This window comes from Aethalodelphis obliquidens, unplaced genomic scaffold (assembly GCF_003676395.1).
Source record: "Aethalodelphis obliquidens isolate GAN/ISIS:26980383/991018 unplaced genomic scaffold, ASM367639v1 scaffold41, whole genome shotgun sequence".
NCBI classification, from domain to species: domain Eukaryota; kingdom Metazoa; phylum Chordata; class Mammalia; order Artiodactyla; family Delphinidae; genus Aethalodelphis; species Aethalodelphis obliquidens.
In genome coordinates, this window is record NW_020837985.1 from 4,988,217 (window position 1) to 5,016,022 (window position 27,806).

Consider the following 27,806-nt stretch of genomic DNA (forward strand, 5'->3'; position numbering starts at 1 on the left):
CATTCTTTATGCAATATTCTGCATTAAACTGTTGCTTGTTATTTATTTTATGAATGTCACAAAATTTTCATGACCATTGAACATTTAGATGTTTTACAGTTTTCTTACTATTTTACATACTGTAATGAACATCTCTATACATTAGATTTTTGTCCACACTTCAGATTGCTTCCATAGGATAGATTTCTGAAGGTGGAATTTTTTTCATACCTTTGGAAAATATTGCCATTTTTTTTGGTCTCAGACGGCTTCACCAATTTACTCCCAGAGCTATGTATTAAACTGCTCTTTTCTCCATCACCACACCAACACTGAATATTACCACTTTGTAAATCACTGTTAATTTGATAAGAAGCAGAATGTCTTAGGCTTATGTTTACTTGTGTAAACATGGTACTCGGGTGGCGAAGCCTCCTCACCCTTCACTCACACAGATGACTCCAACAGAAGGGAATGCTGGAAGGTCACAGGCCTAGCTCTTCCCCCTTTCCTGCACCCTCCAGACCTACCCCCTCCCCTGCTCCAGGCAGAGGGCAGAGAATGGAACCCATTATCTTTCTGAATGTTCCTTCCCTCTTCCTGCCCATCTCACATCTGGACTGAATACAAATTCCCTGGCTTCCTGTTTCTCTCTTCACAAAGGTCCCAAATGTCAATTCCAAATTAACCCTTTTTTTGCTTTTGCTTCTCTATCTCACTTCAATTCCAAGTTCTTTATTGACATTTTCTTATTGTCTCAAATGAGTTTGAATGAGTTCTACCTCTTTTAAGTCTCCCCATTTGGCAACTCTTGTTACTTGTCATCACTGGGGCAGACCATTCACATGAATATGTGAAGAGGCTTTGTGGACAACTGGGGAGTAGTGGGGTCTGTGGTGCAGCCCTTCAAATTCAAAAATCTTTCAACAAGTACCAGCCCAAGAAGGCCTGTGTATGGACTAGACCAAGTGTATAGGGTCTCACATTTGCAATCATGATTCTACCAGTAAGCTTCTTCTACCCATTTATGTCTTTTGCGTTTTTCTCAGATACTGGGCTAGGGTCAGATGAACTGAAATTTCGACTATGAAACTGATTCGGTTTGTGACCTGGGAAATGTCACTTAACCGCCAGAAGCCTCTATTTCTTCAACGGTAAAGTGGGGATGGTAATACCTTTCTCCTGGAGTTAGGATATTAATACCTTGATGATAATACATGACTTATTGTGAGAAGTAAGTATGATTCCACATTCTTATAACTGTGCCTATCCACTCTCTTTTATTCTCACTGCCACTGAGTCAGTTTGGGTCACAACTAGTGCAGCACGAGCCTGATAGTGCCTTTCCATGCTAGCCACACACACAGGCCTTCACAACCTGCCCCTGCCAGCCTTGCGCTGCCTCCTTCAGCTCCAGCTGCCCCAGGAACCCACACCCCTGCTAGACTCAGCTGTCCCACACACATTTTAGCACCACTAGTCTTTTGCTCATGAAGATACTTTTTTCTCAAATGTCCTTTTCTTGATAATATTTTTAATTAAAGGAAGCTCAGATATCAGCTCTCTGATATTACATCTTTCTCAGTTATCACCCCCCACACACACTTGGCCGACCTTACATACCACTGCACTGGAGCATTTCAGTCCTCTCACAGATATTTATCGAACGTCTAGTGTGCAGATGAAAAATGTCTCTTGTCATATCAGCGAACAAAGGATGTTGTGGCCATTAAGCCCTCAGCTACTGTAGCCGCCCCCAACTGTGCACCCTAAAAGGATGCAGGGCAGAAAAAAGCAGTGTACTGGCCCTGGATAGTTCAGGTGCACATCAAAGGAATGATTTCAATGAGCCGCGATTCTGCCATCTTCCCATACACAGAAAAGTGCTAATTCATTGACTTGAGATATCTGGTTTTCTTTAATTAAGGATGTTCCAGCTACCTGGTTTTCATGGCACAACTCCTATATATCCTGGCTCCTCCCTTACCTCTTTGGAGGAGTCCCTCCAACCGATCTTAGAGGCTGTCTTCTGGGCTTTAGTCCTCAGAAAATCTGCCGAATAAAACGTAATTCTCAACTTTTAGGTTATGCATTTTTTTTTCAGTCGACAAGTGTGTGCCCAGAATTGTGGGAATACAGCCAGGGCAAGACAGACCTGTCATTCTCACACCACTTGCAATAGCTTTTGCATTTTGACTATTACACTAACTAGAAGCCAGAGGCCCTCCTCCCACACTGGGAGCTCCTGAGGAAAAGGGTGATATTCCGTGTGTCACTTGGCCTTGTGCTGGGCACAGGGTAGGCGCTAAGGGGATGTTTATGGAGAGACTGGGTGTTTTGTTGCCAACAGGAAGCAGTGCCCTCCTTGAGAACAGGACAGTGTCTGATTCACCTCTGCAGCCCCCCACAAGCAGCTAGCACGGAGTCTGGCACCGTAAGTCCTAAGTAGAGGAATATGGGAGGAAATGAATAACTGACACCATATTGCCTCCTGACCCCTCAACTCTCACCAAAGAAAACAAAACCCAGCAAAAGAGTAACAAGCAGATGGGAGGAAAACTGGCTCCCAAGCCTGAATATCCTCATAAATAAGAAGTTTTCTATTTTATTTCCTGGAAGATGTGAGCTTCACAAGTTATAAAAATTGATGCAATTTAACAATAATAATCATCATTGCTGATGGCTAATTTATATAGCCACCCCTTGTCGGCTGAGGAAGCTGGGATGAGGGAGTGATTTACCCTGAGCCTCAGTTTTCTTTTCTGTAAGATGGGGATAATAAAGCGTACCCATGTGTGTGGAGGAATAATTCATTTAAATGAGGTAAAATATGTTTTGGTACCTGTCTCGTAGCACAGAGTAGATTTCAAGAAGTGTTAGGGATCTTTTTTTGTTCTCCCTAGTATGCCTTTCTTAAAAAATAAAAGTGCCTCCTAATTTTTCCTACAGTCAAACACACAGATTCTTATTTCAGGAAAGTCATGGCTATTGGCTGACCCCCAGAAAACTGAATTTGCTCAGTGTACAGGGTGGTACCACCACAGGTAACCATAGGACACTAGTTAAGTGTGTTAACGGGTGAAGTGTTAAGTGTGCCGTGCTCTCAAGGCGCCTGGGTTGAATTCATTCAATACATATTTATGATGTTCTGGCCACGTGCCAGGCACTGTGCTAGGCATGAGGTACAACCCAGATGAAGTCTGTCTTCATGGAGCAGACATTCTGCCAAGGGAAGACAGAGTATCAAATAATAAATGTACGAAAGTTTTATGAGAAACGAGGATGAGTGTGATGGAGGGATACGAAGGATAAGAGGCAAGTGCGTGCTGGAAAAGGCTGGGGTAGGGGGTAGGTGGAGGCTGAGAGAGATTGAATCTCTGCTTTGCATCCCACAAGATGCGTGACTATCAGGCAGAGAAAGAGAAATATCGAATGATATCGCTTATATGCAGAATCTAAAAAGAAGTGATACAAATTGAACGTATTTACAAAACAGAAACAGAATCACAGACTTAGAGAACGAACTTATGGTTACCGGGGGGACGGGTGGGGGGAAGGGATAGTTAGGGAGTTTGGGACTGACGTGTACACACTGCTATATTGAAAAAGGATAACCAACAAGGACCTACTGTACAGCCCAGGGAACTCTGCCCAATGTTATGTGGCAGCCTGTATGGGAGGGGAGTCTGGGGGAGAATGGATACATGTATATGTATGGCTGAGTCGCTTTGCTGTGCACCTGAAACTATCACAACATTGTTAATCGGCTATACTCCAATACAAAATAAAAAGTTAATAAAAAAATTAAAAAATAAATTTATCAATAAATTGGACAAAAAAAAAAAAAAAGATGTGTGACTGTGACCTGGGCAGGACCAACTCCATAATTGTGGGGACCAGTACGTAATGAAAATGCAGGGCCTGCTGTTCAAAATTTCGAGTCAGTGCAAAGTTTCAAGTCGAGCATTAAACCAAGTGTGGACCCTTCTAAGTGTGGAGTCCTGAGCAGTACACAGTTCACACGCCCATGAGCCGGCCCTGACCTATTAGAGTTTATTCTTCTTCCATTTTTAAATGGGAAGGAACTGGGAAATACACATTTTATAAAGGACAATGGATGTAAAGCTTTTTGACCCCAAACACCTTGGATTAAGAGCTCTTTATCTAGGCTTTATGGAGCCCTAGAATACACAGGCTTGCTGAAGTTCTGTCAGCCTTCTGGAATGTTGTATAAGAGTGTGTGAAAGTGCACGTGTATGTGTGGTGTGTGAGTGTGTTTCTGTTGGGAAGCAGGCCCATAGCCTTCATCATATTTTCAAAGAGGTTCATGTCCCCTTAAAAGGGTTAGGAAACATTTACTCAAAGAGATGGACTCAGAAATTTCACCTACTTATAGGGAAGCAGTAATATTAAGATCTGCCATGTGTGTGTCTCTTACTGTTATGACGTGTTCATATTTCAACCTCATTTAAGCCCAGGACAACCCACTGGGCTAGACAGACAGAGCAGGGGTTTGAGTGCAGTTTTTCTCACTGGCTCTAAAACCCACGATCCTAAACATCCTTACCGTTGGAGGGCATTGCTGTTTACCCTCTCAGTTTCAGCTGTGCTATTGAAAGCAGCGCATCAAGGGCAGGACCACAGTTTGACCTTAAACTATTCACCTCCACTTAATTACCCATTGTGGTGGAAGCACAGAAATACAGGACGTCCCCTCACTTGGCCATTCTGCTTTGCATCATTATCAAAGGGACAAATGTAATTCATGTCCAATTACTCACTGGCAGCAAGGTCAGAATATTTATTTTTATCATACTTGGGGTTCTCAGGATTAGGAGTATCAGCATTTATTCATGGCTCACCTAAATCAAACATCCTGTTGCTATCATAAGGAGCCGTTCAGTTATTGCCGCAGGTATGCTGAGTCACAGAGCACAAACGAGGTTTACAAGTTGCCAGGGAAAAGGCTGCAGCGAGGTATAGATAAGTGTACCCGGCTGATCACAAGTATCTTACGAAATATCCACGTTGTTTATTTATACTGTCCATTTTTTAACTCAAAAGGTGCTTGGGAAACAAACTAGTTAAAAACAAAATGATGAGGTTTTTAAAAAAATTATTATTTTTTTAAAGTTGGTGGTGGTTACTTTTGGGTGAAATTCATCAAGTACTCATTTTAGAAATTGTTTCCTCTTTCTAGTGGAATAGAGCCTTGACTAGTTAAAGGCAAAGAGAGAAGCAGAAGAGATGGGAAAATAAAGGAGGCTCCTGTGACTGGGAATAATTTACTGAGAGATCTAGAGTAGCAATAACTTGTCTGCCCAAAACTCCTGTGGTCAATTAATAAGATTAATTGGAAGTGGCCATATTGAAAGGGAGAACCCAGACACTTAGAAGTTGCAGTGTGCAATTGACCCATTCCCTTCCCCATTCAGATTCACCCAGTCAAATATATTTTATTGCCTTTGGCCACTGTTGTCAAAACAGTATTAGCTAATTGCCTGAGCTTCCCATCCATTGTCTGTCCTTGCAGACGCCACTGTTACAGGTTGTGCCTGTCGTTCCATCTTTATTTCCCTGCTCTATTTTTCTATCTAACATATTATGTACATAGATACTTTTTCTTAAGCCATTCCATTGTTCTTCTTGGTGTCCTTGGATAGATAAGCAGTCTGGGAATCAGGCTTCTAGAAGAAATCTTACTAGGAGTTAGTAGCTGTGAAACTTGGGCAGGTATTATGTTCTGAGTCTCAGTTCCCCCATCTGTGAAAGGAGGATGTGAAATCAAATGGTTTCTTTGGTCCTTTCCTACTCCATCACTCTGTATTTCTATAGTTTTGTATCTAGTTTCTGTGGGCACATGGTCATTAGTAATGTTCCAGGTGACTCTCTTTAGCTTAATCAGACAAGCCAAGTTGAGGGATTTGTGAACAAAGTTTTAGTCTTCAGATGACAGTAAATGAAATATGAGTCATTGATGTGATACATTCTCCAAAAAGGCAAATTTGATGTTTGAATACACAGAAATACATTAAGTTTTAGAGTATTAAATTTCCATTTTAGTAGATCAAAAATTGCTGAATAAAGGCAATTTCATAAGGTTCATGGTCTGTCAAGTAAGATAGAAAAAACCCTGCTTTTCTCCGTTCTGCTCAGTTCAGCTCATATTTGATGCTGTACGAAAAGAGAGTAATGGACAGAGACAGAAACACATTCAGTGGATGGAGACGAGGTTGGGAAGGGATTGAAAGGATATTCTGTTAATGGGGAAGAAAATAAACGGGCTCTTTAATTTAGAGATGTTAGCAGTCTTCTAATATTTGAAAGATAAGTGCAAAAGACAAAATATGTCTGCATACATTTTTTAAAGGAAAAGCTAAGATTGTGACTATATAGTTCAGAAAGACTCAGACTCTTACAGAAAGACTCTTACAGAAAGATTCCTGTAAGAAAGAACTTTTGGGACGGAGCTGTCCAAAATTTGAATGCACATGTCAGTTGTGAATGTGCCGTTGCCAGGAATGTTTTAAGTCCAGGTTAATAGCGGTGACTCCAGGAGCACAGTGTAGTGGATGCGGTCAGTAGCTCTCATCTGGGGTAAGTCTGCCGCCCAGGGAACAGTTGACAATGTCTGGAGATATTTTGATTGTCACAAGTCTAGGGATGGGTAGGAGGGCCTCTGGGTACTACTGGCCTCTAGTGGGTAGAAACCAGGGATGTTGCTAAACATCGTACAATCCACAGGACAGCCCTCCACCAGCAAAGATTTATCTGGTCCAAAATGTACAAAGGTTGAGAATCCCTAGTGTAAAGAGTTTGACAAATATATTTAGTTCCTAATATCCCCATGCCTGGGAGAAAAAAAAAATGAAATTCATCTATCGACAACACTAATTGTAATGTAGACAATTGTTTAAAATGACATTTTAAAAAGAATGTCAAAACATGCACAAATGTAAATAAAAAAAGGGACATACAGCACTAAACAATAATGAAAAAGAACAAATTTCTACATTGGAAATAATAAAAACAATATTGGCTTGAGAGTAGTTGTCTCTGATTAGTGGGATTATTCATGCTTTTGCTGTCTTTTGTTTGTTTAGTTGGTTGTTTTTCTCTGTTTTACCAGTACAGAAAGTACAGGTACTGCTTTTAAATTTAGAGGCAAAAAAAAAAAAAAAATCTAGGTTGAACTTTGAAAACCTGATATGGCCCTGAGGATCTAACAGCACGTGGTAACAAAAATAACAGTAATAGTAACTTCAATTTAGAGGCAAGCTTATGTGGAGACAGGCCAGCTCATTCACTCCCAGTCAGAATGTAAATTGTTATAACCCCTTTGGAAGACAATTTGGCAATATGACTTCCTAGCCTTAAAAATATTCATAGCCTATGACCCAGTCATTCTAATTCTGGGAAGCTAGCCTAAGGAAATAATCAAAAATAGGCACAAAGATTTATGCACAAAGATGTTCATTTAAGCATGATTTACAATAGTCGGAAATTCAATTTATAATGGCTACAAATTGAAAACGGCCTAAAAGAACAGAAATAGGTGAATGTTTAGCTAAATTATAATAAATCCATATGATGTAATACATAGCTATTGAAATTAATGTTTACAATGACTGTTTGATGATGTGGGAAAGCACTTTGATACACAGCTAACTTTAAAATAATAAGGGTCCAAAATACATAAAAAGGGTAACCCCAAATATATAAGTATACAAAGGAACAAAAATGTTTGGCAGGAAATATCTTAAAATGTTAATAGAAGAAAAACATTTTTAGGGTATGGGATATGAGTGGCTTTTATTTTGTTCCTTTTTAATATGTTTATGCCATTTTCAAATTATATAAAGTGGAAAATATAATTGTTATAATCATATAAAAACACTGGTAAGATTTAGAAAATGCCAAATCTGCATCCAATGCAGTTGTGTACTTAAGGAACATCATCTCATTTAACGTTATAACTATTTTGAAGGTAGGTACCCTCATACCCATTTCACAGATGAGAAAACTGGGGCTGATATTCTTCATTCTCCATGTCTGATCTTAGCTACTGTTTCCTCCCAGAATCCCTCCTTGACCTTCCAAGTATGGTTAAGTTATTCTTTCTCTGAGTTCCCATTGCCTTTCTGGTATTTATTTTTTGGGAGGGGGGGCTAGTAATAGGCAGTGCCTAGCAAGTATATGACACAAAGTATTTGTTGTCTGAATGAATGGATTAAAAAAAATGAAAAGCCTACCAAGCCAGTGAGTGGCAGGGCTGGCCAGATCAGTGTAACTTCAAAGTCAGTGTCATCACTGAATGCTCCAGATGGACCGTGAAGGCCAAAGTTTCCCAAAGTGCAGAACTTATTGTTGGAACAGAATGGAGCCTGGCCTAGAAGTTATACATGTATCCATCTCTAAAGAACTGAATGCCTTCAAAGAGCAGCATGGATTTTTCTCTGTGAAGTGTGAGCATTTTTGCGATGCTTACCACAGCAGCTGGTAATGATTATTGCTTCTATTTCCTTTTGAAATTTCATGTTTGTTTACTTAACAGGCATTACTAATCTGGAGGAAGGGAGTGGGTGAAGAGCATCATTTGTAAAGAGGATAACAGATTAATGAAAAGAAGCAGAGGTATGTGTAGGTGATGGTGTTTCTACAAGGCTCTGTTCAATTGGGATGATTTAAGAGCAAGCCTTAGCTGGCTGGTCATAATAAGGGCCACATTATGGAGGGGATTTACGTGGCAATTACCATGGGCCTTGCTGGTGGGTTACAATGTTTTAGAGCTCCCCGGATACTTAAGATTAATGCCTGAATCACTAGTGTTATTGTTGCAAGATCTCGATGCAATGGGGAGCCATTTGAGACAGAAATTTTTGTCCCTTATCAGAACATAAAATATCTCATAGTTGCAAGAACACCAATATGGCTTGTAGCGGCCCTCAAAATAGGTTAAGCACCACATTCATTGGTTGTTTTCCTTGGCAGCTAGAATGAGTAAATCAGTCTAGAGCTACTTTTGCTCATCCAGGTAATATGATTAAAATGGGAATTAGACATGTTCAGTCATTCAGAGATGAGGGACTAAAATCATTGACCTGAGCAAGGGAAATGATTATAGAGAATCTACTATGTAAAGGGTAGATAGGGGCTGCAATTTAAGGGCCTTTCCATGTACCCTGGAACAGACCCAGAGCGTCCTCTGCAAACTCACCATGCTTTACCTTAGTGTATTTATTGGCACTAGTCATCCTGAACCCGAAGGAGTTTTGGGGAATTGATGGGTTAAGTGCTAAGTATACACCTGACCAAGATGAATTTGGTGAATCAGGAACACATCATGAGAGCAGTAAGAGAACTAAGTGACTTCTCTGTTAGTATGGTTTTTCCAGCCTGGATATCTGTGGGTGGAAAAAGTGAAGTTGGAGAAGGGGCCAAGTCCAAGAAGTTTCCCTCCAAGAAAGTGGTCAAAATGAGTAACACTCGTTAATAGATCACTTTGAGACCCAACTCATCCAGTCAATGGGATCAATGCCTTAACTCCCCCTCCCCTCTCCAGAATCCCCACAGATTGTCCTAACACCATCATATGAGAAATGAGATGAGGACCTAGACATGGAGAATATGATTGTCTCATGGCTTCCAAACAATCAAACAGAATATTGAGAAATGCCCTTGAGACGAGTCATTTTTGAGGGTCTTGGTGAGACTGGGATGCCAGTGTAGAATGACATGATATTTCAGCCAGGAACCTGTAAGTGTCTGAATCCTGCCCTTGTCCATGACCACCCCTTCCCACTATATCTCTGAAAGCAAAGAAAAGTGCTGTATATTAGCTGGATTGTTAGCCACAAACTCCAATGTGGAACTCCAATAAAACATACAGGACTACATGGAAAATTACTTTCGTTCCTGGTCAAAGTATTGCCAACTACCCTCAAGGCCCTACTCCTCTATTCCCCTGATTTTGAACCTGTCCATTTAAAGGTCATATCCACATCTACCCAGAAAGATCTAATTCAGTCCCTATGGTTCCACTTCTAAAAAAACTGCCCAGTGAGCATTCTGAAGCCTGAATGCTCAGGGCACCCTTCCTCCACATCTTTGTGTGTGTGTGTTGGGGGGGCGGTGCTGGGAGGTGGGGGGCGGTTAGAAATTAGAAGATCAGGAAATCAAAAGAGAGGTTTGAGGCTTCTGCTAGAGGCCAATGTCACAAATCCAAGACAAAGACCAAGATATAGATGACCGGACGCCAGCTACTCTCCTTCACTTGCATTCACTCATTCATTTATTTATCAGGCAAACATTTGCTGGGCACCAGCGATGCCGTCGCTGCCCATGTTTGGCGTTGAGGCAAGCACACATCAGGAGTCTGAGCAGATGACAAGACCAGAAGCCCTGTGGGAAGGGTAGGAAGATTATTGCCCAGTCCTCAGAGCAAAGGGAAGAGCAGTGAAGGCAGTGGACCCCGAAGCTTCTTCACTTTCTGCAGATACAACAACCGACAGCACAGTGGAGTTTGTGAAGAGGGACACCATCGCAGTCAGCCAAAGAGTGAGTCTAGCGTCTATAGGAAAGTTGTTATATTTGGAATTTTCCGTGCACACTGACGTGCACACGTACACAGTACCCCCGGCCCCACCAATCACATTTGGAATCACACAGTCTTACGTTTGATCCCCAGATTTGCTTGTTAGCTGTGTGACTTTGGACAACTTGGTTACCCTGTCTGGGCAAATAGTAGCTCCAGGGCTCCTGTGAAGACTAAATGAGAGCATGTAGTCTAGCGCTGGCCCTGGGGTATGAATGCCATCTGATGAATGATGATTATTTTTTCCCTTGTGTCTTCTTTGAGAGCAGACCCAGTCTATTGTTTATTCTTTACAATAGACGTAAAATTATGAAAGAAACAAAGGGAAGGAGTGAGAAAGGGAAATTGAAAAAAAGAAAAGAAAAGCATAGTATGGTCAAAAAGCTAAGTTTGCAAATAGATTTGATCCACTCTCCTTTAACATAGGAGCAGGTCCACGAGGGCTAGTTTCCAGCCCGATCATCATGAATGGGAATAGTCAACACTTACCCAAAGATGCATTTAAGATCATCAAGTAGAATAGATGATCTTAAATGCATCACTGGGTAAGTCTACACATAGCAAGTAGATATACCGTTTATCATCAAGCACCATTATAAAACACTGGCTGATTTGCCTATCTGCAAGTCTGGTTGCATTTTACTGGGTGGAGAAGGCAGAACATTTGGAAAATATCTAAGCCTCTCCTGTGTCTCAGAATAATCATTACAAAAGCCATAGTTTATTGGCCACTTGCCACATTTCAGGAACTTTATTATATTTTTTCTTTCATCCTCAAACATCTCAGTGATGGAGGTATTTCTAGTGTAATTTTCCATGTGAGAAAACTAAGGTTGAGAAATAATAAGTTAGGTACCTAAGATTAGTTAGCTAGAAAGTGACAAAGTCCAGATTCCAACTGAGGCCTATGTACCTCTGAAGCTAACACTCATAACCTACATTTCCTACATTTGTAGGAAAAAGGTGGGCTTGAACTGAGGGAAATCTAATCCCTGCTCCATTTGGCAAGCGAATTATTTTCTGAAGTCAATGGCATTGGGTAAGAATAAGAAGGACATGGTGCAGGGGCGGGGTGGGGAGAAGAAACCCATAGCAGTGAGGAGTACACAGAAGGACCCCATCCTTGGTTCTTAAATGAATGACTGCATCAGCATCCACGCAGCAACACTGGAGATGGGAGGAGGAAGGAGTGTTTCAGTATTTCCCTCATTTTTCAAATGCACAGTATGAACATTTAAAATATACATTCAGATCGCTAATGCACATAAAAATCAAAGAAGATTTTTGATCCAAAGACTGAGGTACATAGAAGATGACAGAATGCAGTATTTACTGAACGCTCACTATGTGCCACGTCATGGCATACATCTTCTCATTTAAACCTCATAACGTCTCTGCAAAGAACTGCTTTCATTTATAGAGTTAGAAACTGGATCTTGGAGATGTTAAGCAACTTGCCCCAAAACTACTGAGCTACTAAGAAGAACTTGTGATGGAGCTCATACATCTCTAACCTCAAAGGCCAAGCGGCGGTCACAGTTCTACATGCTGATCTTGACCTGATTTTCTTTTACAAACTTCAACAGTGGATTGAAACCAGAAATTATTAACAGAGGTTGTCTCCAGGTAGAAGAAGTAAGTGGCTAAATAACAGGAATGGGAGAGAAATTCCCATCAGTGTTTTTCTATCTTTGCAATTTTGAAACATGAATTTAGTACTTATTCAAAACAATTAAATTGTCAAAGTTAATTTTAAAGTGGATTAACATAAACATTTAAATAAGAAAAATAAATCTGGTTATTTATGGTTCAAATCAATACAGTGGTCAAATTTAAGAAATATATGTTGACAAAGAAAAAAAAGTCTCAAGGAGAACATTTATTGAATTTTCTTCCCTCTCTCCCTCTCATTTCAATTAAACTCAATAAACACTTATTGAGCAAGTCCTACACGTCAATCTGGGAATTATACAACTTTTTAAAATGTTGCTAAGATTGTAGGAGAAAAAAGAAGATTGTAGGTGAAAAATATAATTATTTAGTTTGTATTATTTTGTTTATGGGTTTATAAGCTACTTCGAATTCTTTTTCTGAAATAAGGCAAGAAAAATAAATAAAAACTAAATAAAACAAATCTAAAAATCAAGTATTGAAATACCATCTTTCTACAAAATTAGAAGACATCATTCATAATGGTAATTTTTTAACCTACCATTGTCACCTAATACACATAGAAATCACATTTTTCCCTTTACTTAGAGAAGTCCCATTTACAGACTAAGTAGATTCTACTATAAATGTTAACAAACAATATGTGTTTCTTTTATTTTTGTTAATAGTAATTGACATGACATTGAGTGATTACTGTGTGCCTGACACTAAGTTAAATATTTTTCATATGTAGTTATTTAATCCTTAGAAGCCCCTGGGAAGTGGATATAATTGACCCCATTTTAAAGATGAGAAAACTGGGGCTCAGAAAGGACAGTCCCGTAACTAGAAAGAGGTCAAGCTGGGATTTGAATTCCTCCAATGAAAGACTGTGCTCTCAATTATTGCATTTTCCTGATTTACAAGGATAAATATAGGTTCCAGGATGCCTGGGGAAAGCAAGTGCTCTGTTATTTCTATTCTCTTTTTCTCTTCCTTTTTGTTGTTTTTTTGGTTTGGGATTTTTTTTGTTTGTTTGTTTTTGTTTGCTTGTTATTTCTAACCAGGACCCCACTTGGTACCAGGTTTTGTTCAAAAATGAGAATGGACATTGACCATCACAGATGGAGATCCACATTCCTAACATGGATTTATTCAAAAGCACCCAGATTTCACAAAAGGAAATGAGGAATTTTTCCGAGGTGGTGAAACCGTTGCCTTTGTTAGTCACCAATGAAAAAAAATGTTCTGAAAATTCCTCAAAGGTAAAATGTAGCCTTTCTTCTCCCAAGTTCTGATATGGTCCCAAAAGGAAATAGAAACTTGCATAATGTAGGCCCCAGTGAGTCTTCTTTCACTCTTATTAACTGCAAATCTTTGCCACATTTTTCTTTACCAATTAGCTAAATGCTTAAGCTCCTGAGTCACTGGGCCGTCTACTGGTTAGAGCTTGTTCTAGCTCTTCCACCCTCGAATGGAACTTGCAAGGAATTAGGCACTCCAAAGATCCCACATTCGTGTCATGAAAACAAGCCAACAATGAAATCAGTCATCGCCAAGACGGATGGACAAGCGTGAACATTAAGACCAGATAATGCTGAGTCAAGGCCTTCGGATATGTTGCGAGTGGGAAGAAGATAGAACAATTCTGTGTCTTCATTTATACATGTATGCATTCTTCCCTCCAAAGGTCTGGATTTCACCCTGGTCCTCTTATCCCTGTTACATTCAGGAGCACAGCTGTATTGAGCCTGCTGTTTGAAAATGGGGTCGAACTTCTCTCCAGCAGTGATGGAGCCAGACACGAGGCCAGCTCTCCTGTTCTGAGTGGCTAAAGGAGTCTCTGAGAGGCCAGAAGTTTGTCAAAGCCACGTAGTCCGAGAAAACCAACAGCTCACTCCCTGAGACATGAAATGGCTTTAGCCATAAGTGTGTACAGGAGGTGGGAAATCGGTCTCTTCCAGAAAAGTCACATCTTCAGCATAGATTACTTCAATCCACACTACTCAGTTGTGGGAGAGTCTCCCAGTAGGTGCTCCATTAATCACTGTCATAGAAACCACAGGGAAAAGCTATGAGTAGCATTCCCGAGCTGTACCTATTGACACAACCTCCTTAGTATAAATATACGACCTTCCACTGATCAGCCCCAGAACAATTTTCCAAAGCTTGCCTCCCCTTTACTCATCAGTGAGTAGCTGCCAGAATGTTCACAGTTCCCCAGAAGCTGTATCCTCTCATGCTTCTCTCATTTACATTCTCCATCATTCCCTGGACACCATTATCTTCCTAAAAAATTAAACCTGATTATGCTGTGTGCGCGCACACACATGCACACATGCACACCCCTGGCATTAATCAGGATCTCCACCTTTGCATGTAGAATGGGAGTCCAAGCCCATTAACAAGCCCTTCTCAATCTAACTCCAACCTGCTCCTCTAGCCTCATCTCCACTATCTTCTTCATCCTCTCCCTTCCCTGATGTCACCACAAAATCATCTTATATTCCTCACCATTTCCAGAAGCTACCAAGCCCAAACTCAGTACCTTTGTGCACTGCTGCTTCTCCACCGGGTGTTGTCATCTCTTCTGTCTCTACCGAGCAAACTCCTTCTCACCCTTGATGAGCTAGTTCTCATAGCCCCTCTGAGATGCCCCCAGATGGAGTTAAGTTATACCCTTCCTGTGAGCACACCAAGAAAAAGCAGCATATCTCGCTACTACACGGAAATAGCTTACTTGCCTATCTCCCCATTAATCTGTGTATCTCTAGAAAGCAGGGATCATTTTCTAATCTATTTCTTAGATTCCCCAGCACCTAGCACAATGCATATCATTTAAGAGTTGCTTAGTACATATTTGTAGAAAAAATAATAAGTGCATTGGGTGACTTGGCATTTGGTGATGATGTTGGCAGTCCTGAAAAGGCTGCACATGATCAGATAGTCAGGCTCCCCTGCATTGCTGCAGACCCTGTCATCAGCTTTGAGAACATCCTCCTCTGATTCTGAATATCTTGGTCTAGCAAAGGCAGCAAAGTCCTAGGGAACAGGAAACAGGAGGCACTAGCTTCAGGATTCACTAGGACCTCACACCTGCTCAGATCAGTAGGGGATGCTAAGAGGTGCTGAAATCATCATCTACTTTCCTGAACGTGGTAGGACTGAATAAAATGCTCTGCGAAGCACATGTACTCGTTAAAGCTTGAGTACTAACTCCATAAAGCAAAATTATAGAATGCCAAGGCTGAAGAGACCTAGATATCAGCCACTCTATTATGGAGACAAGAACACTGAGACTCAGAGAGGGAAAGAATCAGGAACACGAGTATAAACAATAGATTCACAGGTGTGCCACAGATGATGGTAGAAAACAGTCCCTAGTAGAAGAAAGGGAGCATCTGTTTAAAGTGCTAGCTTTTCTCTGCTTGCTGAAGAAGCACTCAGGCACAGCCCTGAGCCACTGGGCTCTGCACTGGATCCCAGATCCTCATGTAGGGCAGAGCAGATCTGGGAAGCTGCTGTGGACCTTGGCAGCTCTCACTGTGCCTGTGGAACACTGACATTTCTGTTGGGGGTGACTAAGAGAGAAGATTTGCCTTGGTTAGAAATTAGTCAGATGGCATTTCCTTAGGCTTTGCTTTCATTTCTCAGTGAAATGTTGAAATGCATGAAGCACTTGGTCTTCCTGTCAGATTATTTCATTAATGATCTATAGTTATTGCATAGTTTCCAGAAGCCTAGGGCAAGAGAACTTGATAATGAAGGGTGTCTCCAAAGACCAGGAAAGGTCCCACAGGTGCTAACTAGGGGGCCTCAGGAGAACTCATGACGAGTCCTAGATCCTGATTTTCTCACTTGTAAAATGAAGGGCTTTGACCAGATACCCTTTGAGTCTCCTTCCTGCTCTGAGATCCTTAAGGTCTCCGAGGCCACTCATGAACTGTCATTCACTTAGCACATTTTCCTCTTGCCTCTTGTGTGTTGGGCTGTGTGGTTGGTCCCCAGAAGGGAATGACACCAAGACTGACTTGGTTCTTGCCATCATGGAACTCCAGGTCTGGCGGAGAATAGACAATAAACCACTGGAAAACACACATTAAAGATTGTTACCAATCATTATGAAAGAAATAATGAGGTTCTGAGGTATTCTGTTCCATAGCATAAGGAATTACACACATGTAATTCCTTATGTGATGGAGGGGGGCACTCATTTTAGATGGAAGGTCAGGAATGTCTTCTCTTAGGAAGGGGCTTCTAAGCTGAGACTTAAAGGATAAAAAGCTAGCAAATAAAAAATTAAGGCTTCAGCTTTCGAGGCAGAGAGAACAGAATGTGCAAGAGGCTGAAGGGGGAAAAAAAGTTTGGCTTGCTGGAGACACTGAAAGAAGACGCGTGCGACTGTTGGACAGTGAATAAAGGAATGGAGAGGGATTGTATAAAATGAGGTGAGAAGGGGAGGAGGTAGGCACGAGAAGGTCAGAATGTAGGTTTCCATATCACTGCAAGGGAGTTCATTAAGTGAGAAGGTAACACAACGTGGTTTACAGTTTGACTTTGATGGCTGTTTGGGGAGCAACCTGAATTGAGGCCTGCACAGGTGAGAGCTATTTCAGGAGGCGATTGAAGGAGACCTGGTACAAAATGTGGTCAAGTTGAGGTGGAAAAAGGTAGATGAGTTTGATTGATATTTTGGAGAAGGCATTGACAGAACCTCTTGGTGGATTGGTGTTTGGGTAGTCATTTGCGGGGGAAAGGGGGCGACCACTGAGTTAGGGGCTAAGTACAATGAGCGGAGAAGCGTGAAGAGGACGCGGTCCCATGTCCAGACCCTTAGGAGCTCACAGTTCACATAATTGTCACAGAAGCAGGTGAGTTTCAATAATTCCAACAGCAATCTGTTGTACAATAGAGTTACAATAGATACATTCTTTGTTTTCACAACACAGAGGAGAGAGGCATCTGTAACAGAGGAGGAAGAAAAGGTTGCACAAAGGAGTAGGGCTGTGAGCTGGGCCGTGAAAGATAGGCTCTGGTTTAACGAGCAGAGAAGGGAGAAAAAAAACACTAGAAAGAGTGAGAGCAGAGCCAGCATGGTATGAAAACACATGCTGTGATTCAGGAACCATGAGTGGTATTAGACTTGGGCCAACTTGATGAGTGTGTTAGAAAGACGAGATTGGAAATGTAGGCTTGAGGTTGGATTTTGGCGGGTTTGAAACTCTACTGGGGAGGTCTGCATTCATGAAGCATTTTAGAGTGACATTATTAGTTCTAATATTGGAAAGATAATTCTGGGGATGAGACCTGTGATGGTGTAGGATTAGCCTAATCACTGAGTCGTCTGAAACTGGAATGTGTTTCCAAGTTACTCTAAAACTCCTGTTACTGAGGCAGGAGCAGGGAGCTGACACATCACCCCTTTTGCCACGTCTGTGCTCTGAACCGACTCAACAATGAAACAAAAGAGTATTATTAATATCAAACAGCTATAGAGATTTACCTTGTGCCAGGCACTGTTCTAAATGCTTTATGTATATTAACTCATTAAATCCTTACAACACTAATGGAGCAGGTAACAGAGTAGGGATTTGAATCTTAGCTGTTGGAGGCCATCACCTATGCCCTCACCCATAACGTCTTTCTGCCTCTGGATGAATGTAACATGAAAATATTACCTTCATTGTACAAAACATTGCTTTGGAAAATGGTTTTATACCTGCAGGCAAGTGGACTTTCCTCATCTAAACCCCAGAAGCATCTGCTTCTGGGCAGAGATGCACCTACCCGATACATCTGGGATAGACTTACCTATCAGGCAGAGAGAATGCTGGAATATCCCAGGTTTCAGCAATAACTGTTTCATAAAATTCCCTGCATGGCCAAGAACAATGGCAAATGTTCTGCTCTCTGAGCAGTCCATTCCTGGACAGTGTGGGTCATACTGAAGGAACTAGGTTACATGTGCCTGGGTTCCCCTCCCAGACTCCCAAATTATATTAAGCATTCCTCCTCTGGGGAGTAACAGTTTCCCCTCCGAGAGAGATAAGACTGGTATGTTAGCATGAGAGAACTTATCCCCCCATGGAAGGGAACACCAAGGACAAAGAAACTCAACTCTGATATCTAGCAAGTTTGATTCTACTTAAAAGTGATATATAGTTTGATGCAATAGAATACAATATACTTAGCACTAAAATTATGGTGGAGGGAAATCAACATTTTTGCTGTGCTATATTCAGTAAATGGACAAATACTCATTGCCTCCTGTGAGTCCAACATTATAATTAGAGGCATCATTAAAAATATTCGAGATCTTTATAGAATCAAAGTATAAATCCCCCATTGAACCACAAGTCCTGAATAATTCCCAATAGGCAAATTTATTATACCTAGAGATAATTTTGTCTTCTTTCTGTTGTGGTATGTTTATCAAAAAAAATTGAGACATCAAGGGAAATAAGAACAATTCAGACCATGGAAACCATAGGCTTATAGAAATGTTAAAATCAACACATTCCAAAGATGTGTGCCCCGTGCCTTGATGTTGAATGTGACAGGTGGCATACAATTAGTGGTTAGAATCCTTTGTACTGGGGAGATAAATCCAAATTAAAAATATTTTTTCACTAAAGAGTGGAAAATTTATGAAAAAGAGTCCCCAAATTTATTAAAAATTAAGAAAAGAAGATTGGATAACATTAGATGACTGGCAGTTGGGAACATTGGGATTACACAATACTAGCATATCATCACACGATCATTTATGATAAATAAAAAAGTGAAGTGTATACACACACATTTATGGAAGCTTGTTGTAGAACAATGGCAAATCGTCCTTGCCTACAGCCTTCCCGACTGAGGAAAAAGTAACAATGATCAAGAATCGTATGAGCTTCCTTTCAGTTGTAAAAAATCACAATAAAGCATAGCTCTAGAGCTCGTGCTTGCTTGAAACTTTCCTGCTACTGGAGGTGAGAGATTATCAATAAGCATCTGGTGTAAAGAAAGAGGCAGGGGAGGTATTAAAGTTCAGTGCAAAATGGTTGCCACGGAGAACCCACGGAATTAGGAGTCAGCAGGCATTGTCCTGCCACCTGCTGATCTTGGGTGAGCCTGGTCAAGTCATTTCAGCTTCGTACATGTCAGTTTCCTAATTGAAAACTAAGGGAAGTTGCTTCAAATTGTCTCTGAGTCCCTTTCATCTTGAAGATACCAGCATCTTAGGCGCAGTTTCTAGAAGTCCAACTGACACATCTGTCAACTCCCTGTATAATATGACTTTAAAAAAAAAATGCGGTTTGATTATACAAATTATCATTCAGTCTTCCCATATCCATAAGAGATATGATAAATGGCCAATATCGGTAGCATCAGTTAATAATAAACAATAAATGAAGTTTTGTGACATAGACACCCCCAAGCTATTAGATTGTTATCTTAATGATCCCTCAGTGTGGGAGAATGGACAGAAAATATGTTTATTTCCTTTCTTGAACATTACTGAGCCACATCCCATATAATTCAATATAATTAAATTAACAAATTAATACATCTCTAATTGGCCAATGTCAGTTTCTCCCAGACACAGGAAAGACAGATACACATGTTTTTAGAATCTGTCTTGTTATTTTCAATATGATCTATTTAACTAAGTATCCAACAGGCTGGATGGATTAATATGGAAATACCCAAGGCAATAATCTAAAATGTACAATATAAAACATTAGATTTTAAGAAAACCTTAGACCTTTTTTCTAAGGCAATTCTTTTACCTTTGTGGTTGAAATTCTGATCTGCCACTTCCTCTTATGAAGATCAGGAAGTTACAAACAAAGATGTCAAAAGGTAACCCTAAGCTTCCACAGTGAAGAATCAAAGGAAATCAAATCATGTAAAAAGATAAATAAATTTCTGGTGTCATAAATCCTACCACTTGGACTTGAACACAGTGTGACCATGGAGTACCACCTAAAAATAGGTCCTTAATCTTAATTAATATTGATTATAAAAAGATTTAAAAAAACAGGTCACTCACATTGGATTGTAAGGTTCTTATACAAGCAGTCCTCAATCACATAACATTTGCCATGAAGCAATTAACAAATACTCCCATGTTATTGCTGTTGAGGGAAGTGGGATGAGAGCAGGGGACATTTAATGGTACTGTGCAGAAATATGCCTTCATTTTTCTAAGATGCAGGATATTTATTTTTAACATGGGCTATATTGGAAGTGATATTTTTCAGCAAAAAAACAAGCTGAAAATAATAACCTACTGCTGGAGAGTACAGAGTGTGGCTCTAACAGAAGAACAAGCATCCCTGCAACAAACAGAAAACAGACTCAACATGCATGAGAGAGACAGAGTTAAAGCTAAGACAGCCAACGGTTCCAGTTTCCCAGGACTGTCCAGGCTTCAACACTGAAAGTCCAATGTTTCCAGAAACCCTTCAGTTCTGGGTAAACCAGGACAGTTGGCTTCCCCAGTTGCAGCATCTTGCAGCCGTTCTGTAACAAGCAAAGATCAAGAGACTTTGTCATCAGTGACACAAGCCTTGAGAGCTAGAAGCATGAAGCCAATATAGATGCTATAAATCAAAAGAAGTGCTGGACACACAGGAGCCGCCAGGACCAAAATGAAATGGTCCCCTTAACTACACTGGTTAAGGACATTGGTAATTGTCTAGCAAGGAAGGAACAGTGACTAAACTGTGAACCCGTTACATAGTCTCTCTAGTGTCCTGTATTGTAGGTATGTGAAGCTGAAGTGATCAAAGCCTGATTCACATGGCCCCAATCCATCCTCTGCCCAGGCAGACATGGCACATTTGTCAAAGAACTCTTCTCGTTCATCTTTGGTTCAATGGGGACACAGAATTTACTCAAGACATGGCCCTAGACCAGAGCTTCTCAAATTGGAATCACCTTGGGATCTTGTTGAAATGCAAATTTTGATTAGGTAGAAGGGGGTCAGGAGGGACTTGAAAGTCTGTATTTCTAACCAGCCCCCAGGTGAGCTCCACAGACCACACTGTGAGTGGCAAGGCTGCAAGCCCCAGTAACCAACCAGACTGGGAGGAAGCAAGATGAAATATATATTTGACATACCTTACCTATAGTAATAATCCCTACCTCATAGGGCCGTTCTGCGGATTGACTGAAATAAGCCATAGCAAGTTCCTAACGTGGTGCCTGGCACATAAACCACATTTAGTTCTCATTCCAAGGGGTGGGTTCATTCTTAACCAATAACCAATTGGCTAAAAAATTCAATGCATATTAAAACTTCAGACAACCTGGTTTGCAGAAGCCAATGAGAAGGGCGGGCTTATTAGTATGTATCCACTCAGTTTTGGCTTTCATGGATAGCAAGGCATCTGCACAGCGAGATTCAGAGGTGGTCTAGTCTAGTGCAGGGACTCCCAGGCCTGTCTGTACAGTAGGATCACATGGACAGCTTGTAAAAAGGTATGAGTACCAGGACCTCACCCACCATCAATTGAATCTGAACCTCTGGAAGCCATGTCTAGGCTTCCCACAGCATAGACAATTCCCAGGTTATTCTAAAGTGCAGTCAAGTTTGAGAACCATAGACATGAAGGAACCAGATCTGTGTAGGTTGAATCTCAGTTCTGCTTTGGCGAACTTTCCAAACCTCATTTTCTTAATTGGAAAAATAATTGTAATAGAAGTAACAATATTGCCTACCTCAAAATGTTGCTTTGAGTGTTTGACAAAGTAATTTATGTCAATCCCTTATAACAGTTATGAGTTATGACCATAATGCATGCCTTTTGTCTCTATCTGGATGAGTAGATGGTAAGTGAAAATTATAATCAAGAGCTAGTGTCTCAGTAAGAATTAGCCCTTAAAGAATTCTATAATAAGGTCTGTTTCAATCCAGGATGCTACATCGTATATGAGCATTATTTTAGGCGTGGTAATTTGACAATTTAGCCTATGTCCATAAGCACGTACTGTTTATCAGCCACTAAACTATATGAAAGGCAAAGAGGTCTAATAGGAAATCGATTCAATATGAATTGTTGCTTTACCATTTACTAAATATGTGACCTTGAGCAAGTTACTCTACCCGTCTCCAGCCTGTTTCCCTGTCTGTCAATGGGGTTGATGCTGATACCTCCCACTTAAGAATTTTTTTAAAGAGTGAATGAGATTATCAATGAGAAGAATCTGGTACAGCACCTTGCACTGAATAGGAGCTTACTAAGTGTTATTTCCCCATGTCACCTGAGTGGTGTGAGGGTACAAGAATTAATAAGATACCCATCCCAGCTTTCACAGTCCACTTGAGAAGGTAGGAAACAGAGGCATACCTACTTCTTTAAAATCAGTGCATTAGAGACATACAATGAGAAAGAGCCAGCATCTATTTATAGGAAGTTGTTCATCATGTTTATGTGCTCCGTTCCTTGACAGGGTACATCTGGGGAACTTCAGAGTTTTCTGTGGTTGGTCAGTGTTTTGATTTTTGGTTTGTGGGGTTTGGTTGGTTTCATTTTGTTATAGTTTCGAAAGCAGACATGATTTGGCAGATGTTTAGAGTAGTAGCTGTGCCTTGCTTTTGATGTCTTTGAGAACACCCAGTCCTTGAGGACTTGGACGATGTCTTTCTGTAGACTGTATTTTCTAACAAATAGTGAGGCGGATTGTGAGCATTAAACAGTGTCGCTCCAGATTACATAAGAGGCCATCCTTCAGAAAGCAGAGTGAGTTAGTGTGAGAAAAAGAAAAAAAGAAAACCAGTGCATTCCACATGAATTTTGTTCAACTTCACTTGACAAGGGGCAAAAGTGATTAGGGGGTTAATAGAGAAACCTGAAATTAATCCTGTAATTTACTTAGAACCCGGAAGAAGTCTTAAACCTGATATCTCCCAGATAAACTGGTGATGGTGATGTGAGGTTGATAACGATGACCCGTTGGAAATAAAATTGTTGACCCAGGACTGAGGAGACGTGGGTTGAGTTCCCATTTACATCCCTAACTAGATGTTTAATTGCATTAAATATTATTCAACATTTAAGTGACACTATAATTTACAAAGAATCTTACCACCATCTCATTCGATTCTTATATTCCTCTGTAATATTACTGTCCTTATTTCACAGGTAAGTCAAGGCTCAGGGTTTGTAAGTAATCAAGGCTTAGGTATTTAGCTAGTCCAAAGCAGCGCCCTCCAGGCACCCCGGCTGTGTCTTGACTATACTCTTCCCACTAAAAATTAGCCATGTCAATGTTAGACAAGTCACTTTCCTGTCTGTGCCTCAATCTCTTCATATCTTGGCCTTGCTTACCTCACAGAGATAATATGATCAAAATATGAGTTAAGAAAGGAAAAGAGCTTTGAACGTACAAAGTTCTGTACAAGCCTGGAGTATTATTAGGATAGCTCAGGAGGTGTGGAAGTGAACCAGAACAAGGCATGTGTGGAAGTAAACCCACCACCTTCATTGAAGTCTCTGAACCAAGTACTCTGAAGTTTTCATTATTTTTTGGTCAACACTCTGCATTTCTAACAGCCTCCTGGAATATTTTACTTTCACTTGACAATTTTTATTAATCCTACTTGGGCTGAGTCCAAAATTGAAAAATTTCATCTGAAAAAAATTTTTTTCAACTTTCATAAAGTTCCGAGTATAAGGTACTCTTTCACAGAGAATAAAAACAAAGTTTACAGTGGAAATCATGTTGTAGACAGGCCCGGGACTCTTTGCTCCCCAACCAATTGACCAGAGCTCGGTGAGTGGAGGATGGAGTCTGGCCTCAGAGGTTATACTCACCTCACTTTACACAGCTCCTCCTGCTAAGGGCTTTGTGAACAACGTCCCGGGCTTACAGTGAACTTAGAACACCGGAGCTTGGTTCCATGAACCATATAGTTTGGGAGAATAACTTCCCCAATCATCCAAAGTAAACACGGGCTACATATCAAAATCGGTCTAAACCGGCTGGATCATTAAACCTGAAAGCCAGAGCTGTTAACAAGGTGAGCAAGTGGGCCCCATGCCAACTGGGGTTTTCAGCCGCAGGTAGACTTTATTCAAACAAGACCATGAACTCCTTCAGCTACCTCCTTTCTTTAATGCTTCTTAACAAATTTGAAACAAGTGATGAATTAAGAGCTGCCATTACCAAGCATACTGAAATGAAGACTTCCCTTTTTGTTGCCCATCCCTTCCCAGATTATGCCCAGATGCACTGTAACACCTACAGATGTCCAGATGTGCCATGGTCTCGGTTGCCTCCATGCTTTTGGACCTGAGAGCCCCCTGCCTAAATTCTCATCCTCACTGCTCCATCCCCACCCGCATCCCTCTTTATGATTTTGCACATGGGTCAGATCTTTCTTCTTCCAGGAAGCTCTCTGATTCCTCAGATTGTTCTGGGGGCTCCTGGTCTGTATTCCCAATGCACTCCATGTTTGCTTCAGTCTCTGTATTTATCTTTCCATTTCTTTCCTTCATTCCCTTGCATTCAGCCCACTGTGAATGCTTCAAACATTCTGATATATTCTCCTCCACAAACGTTGAATAAAGAATGACACTCAGACAAATCATTCCGTGTCTTTAAGGTGGAAGAAAACTGCTAGTTATTACGTACTTTGAATAAGCCAGGCACTTTGCTTTGTACTTCAGGTGACTTATCTCGTTATATTATCCCAAATCTGCCCTGAAACTGATATTATTACCAATATCATCATTTTATAAATAAAAAAGCTGCCTCTCAGAGAAGTTATATAATTTAGCGAGATGGTCCCAAGGTCATACCAAGAGCAGGATATTCAGAAGAGAATCCCAGATCTGTCTGACTTCAAATCTCAAACAAGTTCTATATCACTGTGCTGCTCCCTTTACTTCTGAGGATTTTTTTTTTCAGCTTGGATTCAGCCACATGCCAAGTGCACTTAACAAATTTCCTTGAACACTGACCTGTGGATGCTATGGTATATCACCCAGAATCAAGGTACTCATTTCTCCAGCTGCTGGAATGTTGGTTGCTGATGGGAACTGCCCTTTTTGAAGGCGGCTCCTTTGCCCTTTTGACAGAATTTTTACACTCCCTCCTGGGTTCAGCCTGATCCAATAACTGGTCTATATGGACATATAAAGGCAAGGCCTCTGCTTCAACTCGGAAAGAATCTGCAGGGTCATCCCCATTCCGGCGCCCCTGGGATCTGCTAAGGCTTCAGCTGCACCTGTGTTGCAGTTCAGTTTCGCCCTCTGCCCAATCCTGCCTCTCTCAGTCTCTTATAAATATTGTTCCAGAGGATACTACTCAATAAATGGAGATGCAGGTACATCTCCATCTCAGAGTCTGTTTCTCAGGAAACCCAACCATAGAGAGGATGATAGGAGGTCCCTGATTACAAATTACTAATCAAAGTAAGACTTTGCAAGCAACCCTTTAGCAGTGGCTTAAGGATGGGATGCATGGTTCAGAGAGGATGCTTGGAGCATAATGTCTGACCCAAGAAGCGCCATAGAGCACACAGTTGGAAAAATACCCCACTCGCTACCTTGGGGTGAAAGATCAGCCCCCTGAATGTCATCACTCGACCCAGGTGTTGTAATTTTCCCAAGCCTCTGTTTTGCATGGCTCCCCACTGGCACAGTGTTGGGCTAACTTTTCAGGTGTGCCCCTGTGGTTAGGAAGGCAGAGCCCATGAGAAGCAGCAGCTCTGCACAAACTAGTCCCATCTCTGCGACTGTAGTGGCGATCTCTGCTTCCAGAAGAATGAAGGGCACTTTCTCAGCAGAGCCAGCCACTGCTATGCATGCCAGACAAGATTTTAAGATGTATTTTTAACTTGGACTGTGCTCAGATAAAAGTAGTAAAGACTATAACTAGGAACCCCAAATCATGCCATATACCCGCTCAGCCATCACACAGTCCTCATTAGTTCTAAACAACACTCACAGTTTAAAACATCTTACCACATTGTCATAGCTTTGGTGAGCTTATGTTGGAAAGATATTAACAGTGTATGCCTAGAAATGGCAGGGAGTTTCACCCTAGAGAAGACTTAGGGTGAGATATGATAAGTGCAGCTACCTTTAGGTGTTCTTACTCTATCCCAGACAAATACCTATGTTGTTAGATTGTTAACCTTAGAAAACAACTACTGTTTTCATTCTGCAATTTTTTTCTTCAGATGCCACCTAATCCATTGGGTGTTTACTCTTCAGAAATCATCTCTATAAGCAGATTCCACACTTTCTCTCTCAAGAGCTCTGCAGAGTAGGTGCCCCCCTCCCTCTTCCATTTTATGGGTGATGAAAATAAAGCTTACAATGTAATCAATACGCATGTACATACTGCCTACATAAAATATCTCTCTGATGGGGTAACATTTGGAAGAGAGAGGGTAATCGATTTGTTTGGCTCTATTGAGTTAGTCGTGGGACAAATGAGAAGAAATTACACAAAGCAGACAGATAGAGACTTAAGTGTATTGGGCAGTACCCAATTCGAACCGATCTAAGTCCAAAGTCTAGGGACAGTCAGACACAGCTGGATATAGATGCTCAAACCATGTGGGCAGGAATACGCTTCCTCCTGTTGGCTTTATTCTCAGGGTTAAACGAAGATGGCTGCAGGAACATTGAGGCTCACGACCTATCAGTTTAGCAGCTCCGCCAGGAACAACATTTGCCCTTTCCTAATTGCTCTAGAAAAATCCCAGGATTGTGTCTAAATAAGCTGGCTTCCATCAGATACCCACCTCTGAACCAGTCACTCTGAGACGCTCTACAGTTATTGGCCAGGACTGGGTAATGTGTTGACTCCAGAGCTAGGAGGTCAGCTCGGAGGAGCTAGGATCAGCTCCTTCCAAATGATGTGGGCTGAGACAAGGGGAGGGGAGATTTTCCAAATGAGGGATTGGCAGAAGGAGACTGAGAGATCCTCGGAAGACAAGCATGCCAGATGCCACCTACAGTGAAGAGTAGATTTTTACATCTTGTAGTACACTTTGTTGGAGACCTACTCATATCTCCTTGGCTCTTACAATGTCTGTTCACACCAGCCCAACCAACTGCTACTGCTGTGCTCCTTTGCTGAAGGCTGAAGATTGTTCTGCAATTCTGGCGTCTCACTTGCATGGGAGTTAACTCCTCTCCATAGAGATACAACCAGTAATCGTGCAGCCTGGTGGATAAATACCCCAGCAACCTCATCCCTCGCGTTAGATAATTCTGAGGTTCCTAGACTTCCTCTGCAGGCTTAAGCCCCAATGATCTAAAGCAATAACTTGATTAAAAATATACCATTTACTTATTTGCCTGTCAATTCCCCCATGTCAATTCTCCATGTCCCTACCGAATATACCAGGATAACCTCCCAAAGAATCTAACTGCACTTTAATCCTTATCTCACAAATCAAAAATAAGGAGATAGGCTATTTCATGTGGTAGTGAAATTCTTGGCAGTCGAAGCATTCATGAATATAAGAAGGCATTTGGGGAGACTCAGGAATAAAATGGGTAATTGGATTGAAAGAACCACATTTAGACCTTGCTGTCCTTTCTAATGCTACGTTGAATCATTATTTATTTGA

At 41.1% G+C, this 27,806-nt stretch overlaps 1 protein-coding gene across 1 annotated transcript in view; it reads left to right on the top strand.

The window, feature by feature from the left end:
- Positions 1-27,806, top strand: part of LOC113633830 (uncharacterized) — a 609,230-nt gene that overhangs the window by 552,370 nt on the left and 29,054 nt on the right. The window lies entirely within an intron of this gene.